Genomic DNA, 5,238 nt, shown 5'->3' on the forward strand with positions numbered 1-5,238 from the left:
CATTGAAGCTCTGATTAGGTTCCAATACTCAAAGGTTACTTGTGTGAGATTCTTTTTTTGTTTAAAAATAAGATGAGGATCAAAACAAGATGGCAGGCTCACGGTGAGGAACTGTCAAGCGATGAAAACTGGTGTGCCTAGAAGCAGATTTCAAAAGCAGTGTTTCTTTTAAACATCTTTTTTCATAAGTATCTTTATACACCATGGCTGTAGCAGCAATAAAATGGGTGATATCAAATAGAGCTATCTTGAAAAGTTTATTTCCAATCCAAAATGGAACTTTATATTGTGTTTGTGATAAATCTACTTATTCTTCTCTACCACATGACTATAATTGCAAAGTAGAGCTTGCGGTGCCATCTGATGTCAGGACAATAGTATGCTACCATCCTTCTGTGGATATTCCATATGAACACACAAAACCTACCCCTCTACCAGATCCTGTGCATAATAATGAAGAAACACATGATCAAGTGCAGACAACCAAATTAGCAGGGAAAAAAGTGAACACTTTGAGCAAGGACTCATGATAGTAGAGCTTAGCAAAATATTTGTTACTACTAAGCACCATTGGTATCCTCGTGGACAGTATCACACTCATCATAGAAACTGAATCCTCCAAAGGACACATGATATTTAAGTTCTCCAGGGAATTAGAGAAATATGCCTCATTTTCTCACTTGAGAAAATACGGTCTGGTATCTTCATCAATATGTTATATAGTAAAATGGTAATAATAAAATGTCTTTTCATATGAAAAATATCATGAGGGTACATATGTTTTTGGTTATATGGGTTGCTTATATAATACTCAAATCAAGTGTGCCTGTCAACCAAATAGTGATCATTGTACCCTTTAGATAGGTTTTCACCTGTCCCCTCCTCGCTCCTCCATCCTGGTTGATTTCTGTTGAGTTTTACTTTTCTCTGTGCACATGAGCTCTGATCAATTAGTTCCAGTTTAATAGTGAGTATATGTGGTCATTGTTTTTCTATTCTTTGGGTACTTCACTTAGGAAAATGGTCTCCAGTTCATCTAAATTGTTGCAAAAGGTATTACGTCATCTTTCTTTGTGGCTGAGTAATATTCCATGGTATATACATATTACATTTTGTTAATTCCCTCATGAATTGATGGGCATTTAGTGGTATAGATGTTGAATCCACATCTTTGCAATTGTGACTTGTGCTGCAATAAACATTCAAGTTCAGGTGTATTTTTGATAAAATGACTTCTTTTGCTTTGGTAAATACTCAGTAGTGCGATTTTTGGATCAAAAGGTAGGTCAACTTTTAGTTCTTTAAGGGATCATCACACTGTTTTCTGTAGAGGTTGTACTAACTTGGAATTAAAATAATGAACAGAGAATTGAGAGGCATGAACAAAGTCTATTTGTGAGATTTTCACAAAACTAGTCTGTCAATAGGTACCTCCCCCACCTTCTTTTTCATGATATGTAACTATTTATCAGTTTGAAAAATAAAATACTATAAACTGGGAAAAAAATCCTCCCCAAATGGCATAGATATTATAATCCCCAGTTTATAAACAAGGAAATTAAGACACTAAAATCATATAACTAATGTGAAAGCCCAGTGTCATTCTAGAACACTTTAAATTTTAAATCAAGTTAAGAATTTCTTTCCATTCTTTGTCCCTCTTTGGTTTAATTGTAGTTAATAATACACTTTGCTTTAAAGCCCTGTCTAATAAATCACTGAAGTGCTATCACAATGCCATAATCATGGCTCCATGGTGCAAACAAGTCAAGGCAATCCACCCCAGTTAGATGTTGGCAGAGGGCAGCCAATGACATCAGGGAATCCTGTGGCCTCTGGCTTCTTGACACTTGTGTTTGGAATGTCACTTACTAATATCAAAGGGAAAAACAGGTTAGTTATAAGCATGGCATTTTATTTTTTATTTTTTTTTTATTGTTGTCAGCAACATCTATTTATTTATTTTCTTCTTTTTTTTATTTCAAAATATTACAGAGTACAAATGTTTTTGGTTACATGTAAATTTCTTTTATACATTAATGCATTCATGGGGTACAATGTGCTGATTTCACATAGAATTAGGAATGCTTACATCATACTGGTTAATATATATCTCATCTCATTTACTTAATTATTGTGTTAAGACATCTATACTCTATACTAATAGATCCAACATGTACCCTTGCATTAGGCACCATAGGTGTGATCCCACCATTCACCCTCTCTCGATCTGACGTTCCCCCCTCTCCTCCCATTCCCTCTCTCCTCCCTCCTTCCTCTTGGGCCATAGTTGTGATCTATTCTTCATATAAAAGTGTGAGTGATTGTAAATTGGTTTCATAATAGTACTGAATACATTGGATATTTTTTCTTCCAGTCTTGAGATACTTTACTAAGTAGGATATGGTCCAGCTCCATCCATGTAAACATAAAAGAGGTAAAATCTTCATCTTTTTTAAGGCTGCATAATATCCCATGATATACATATACCACAATTTATTAATTCATTCATGGATCGATGGGACTTGGGCTTCTTCTATGATTTGGCTATCATGAATTGAGCTGCAATGAACAATCTGGTGCAGATATCTTTGTTATAAAGTGATTTTTGATCTTTAGGATACACACCTCATAGAGGAATAGTAGAATCAAATGGCAGGTCTGCTTTTAGATCCCTGAGTATTCTCCATACCTCTTTTCAAAAGGGATATATTAGCTTGCACTCCCATCAGCAGTGCAGAAGTGTTCCCTTTCCTCCACAGCCACTCCAACATCTGTAGTTTGGGGATTTTGTTATGTGAGCCACTCTTATAGGAGTTAGATGATATCTCAAAGTGGTTTTGATTTGCATTTCTCTGATGATTAAAGATGATGAGCATTTTTCCATGTGTCTCTAGGCCATGTGCCTGTCATCTTCAGAGAAGCTTCTGTTCAACTCCCTTGCCCACAATGAAATAGGATCATTTGTTCTTTTCTTATTAATAAGTTTGAGTTCTCCGTGGATTCTGGTTATCAAACCTTTGTCAGAAGCATAACCTGCATATCCTCTCCCCTTCTGAGGGCTGTCTATTTACTTTACTTACTGTGTTCTTGGCTGTGCAGAAGCTTTTTAGTTTGATCAGATCCCAGTAATGTATTTTTGGTGTTGCTTCAACTCCCTGGGGGAGTCCTTCTCATAAAGTATTTTCCCAGGCCAATTTCTTCAAGTGTTTCTCCTGCACTCTCTCCAAGAATCTTTATAGTTTCATGTCTTAAGTTTAAATGTTTTATCCAGTGAGAGTCAATTTTTGTTAATGGTGAAATGTGTGGGTCCAGTTTCAGTCTTCTACAAGTTGCCAGCAATTCTCCCAGCACCATTTGTTAATTAGGGAATCTTTCCCCCAATTTATATTTTTGATGTGCTTATCAAAGATCAAATAATGATAAGTGTCTGTGTTCATCTCTTGGTTCTCAATTCTGTTCCATACATCTAACTCTCTATTTTTGTGCCAATACCATGCTGTTTTGGTCACTATAGATTTATAGTATAGTTTGAAGTCTGGTAGCGTGATTCCTCCTGATTTATTTTTATTTCTGAGTAATGTCGTGGCTATTTGAGATTTTTTCTGGTTCCATATACAATGAAGTACTATTTTTTCCAGATCTTTAAAGTATGATGATGGTGCTTTGATAGGAATTGCATTACATTTATAAATTGCTTTGGGTAATATGGACATTTTAACAATGTTGATTTTTTCCTAGCCATGAGCATGGTATGTTTTTCCATTTGTTAACATCTTCAGCTATTTCTTTTCTTAGAGTTTCATAGTTCTCTTTATAGAGATTTTTCATGTCCTTTGTTAGGTTAACTACCAAATATTTCATCTTCTTGGCATAAGAAGGGAATAGAGTCCTTGACTGGTTTTTCAGCTTGACTATTATTAGTATATATAAAAGCTACTGATTTGTGAATATTGATTTTGTGTCCTGAGATGCTACTGTATTCCTTGATCATTTTAAGAGTTTTGTGGTTGTGTACCTGAGGTTTTCCAGTTATACAATCGTAACATCTGCAAAGAATGAGAGTTTGGTTGCACTCTATTTGCATACCCTTGGTCACCTTCTCTTGGCTGATTGCAATGGCTAAGACTTCCATTACAATGTTAAAAAGCACTGGAGACAATGGGCAACCTCGCCTGGTTCCTGATCTGAATGGAAATGTTTTCAATTTTACTCCATTCAATATGCTATTGGCTGTGGGTTTGCTGTAGATGGCCTCTATCAGTTTAAGAAAAGTCCCTTCTATACTTATTTTCTTAAGTGTTCAGATCATGAAAGAATGCTGGATATTGTCAAAAGATTTTTCTGCATCTATTGAGAGAATCATATGGTCTATATGTCTTTTAGTTTGTTTATGTGATGTATTATATTTATAGATTTCTGTATATTGAACTAGACTTGAGACCATGGGATAAAACCCAGTTGGTCATGGTGTATAATTCATTTGATGTGTTGCTGTATTCTGTTTCCTAGGATTTTATTGAATATTTTTGCATCTATATTCATTAAAGATATTGGTCTATAGTTTTCTTTTCTCGTTGGGTCTTTTCCTGGTTTGAGGATCAGGGTGATATTTGCTTCATAGAATGTGTTGGGAAGTATTCCTTTTTTTTTTATGTTTTGGAAAAGGTTATGTAAATATAGGTACTAGTTCCTCTTTAAAGGTTTGGTAGAATTCTGATGTGAAGCCATCTGGTTCTGGACTCTTTTTTTTTGGGAGATTTCGTACAGTTGATTCTATTTCAGTACTTGATATAGGTATGTTCAGCATTACAAATTCTTTCTGATTAAGTCTAGAAAGTTGGCATGCTTCCAAGTATTGGTCAATTTCTTTCAGATTTTCATATTTCTGAGAATAAAGTTTTCTGTAGTATTCATTAAGGATTTTTTTAAATTTCTGAGGTGTCTGTTGTTATTTTGCCTTAGTCATTTCTGATTGATGATAGTAGGACTTTAATTTTCTATTTTTGGTTAGGTTGGCCAAAGGTTTATCAATTTTGTTGAATTTTTCAAAAAACCAACTTTTGGATTCATTGATCTTTTGAATAATTCTTTTGTCTTCAATTTCATTTAATTCTGCTCTAATTTTTATAATTTCTTTTCTTCTATTTGGTTTAGAGTTGGAGTGTTCTTCCTTTTCCAGTTGCTTAAGATGTCCCATTAAGTTATTGACTTCTTCTCTTTCCATTCTCTTGAGGA

General features: G+C 34.6%; 1 pseudogene; it reads left to right on the forward strand.

Moving 5' to 3' along the window:
- Positions 1 to 203: 203 nt before the first annotated feature.
- On the forward strand, positions 204 to 633 carry LOC111725416 (annotated as a pseudogene).
- Positions 634 to 5,238: the final 4,605 nt, after the last annotated feature.

This window comes from Otolemur garnettii, unplaced genomic scaffold (assembly GCF_000181295.1).
Source record: "Otolemur garnettii isolate 467f Iridium unplaced genomic scaffold, OtoGar3 scaffold00040, whole genome shotgun sequence".
Classification (NCBI taxonomy): domain Eukaryota; kingdom Metazoa; phylum Chordata; class Mammalia; order Primates; family Galagidae; genus Otolemur; species Otolemur garnettii.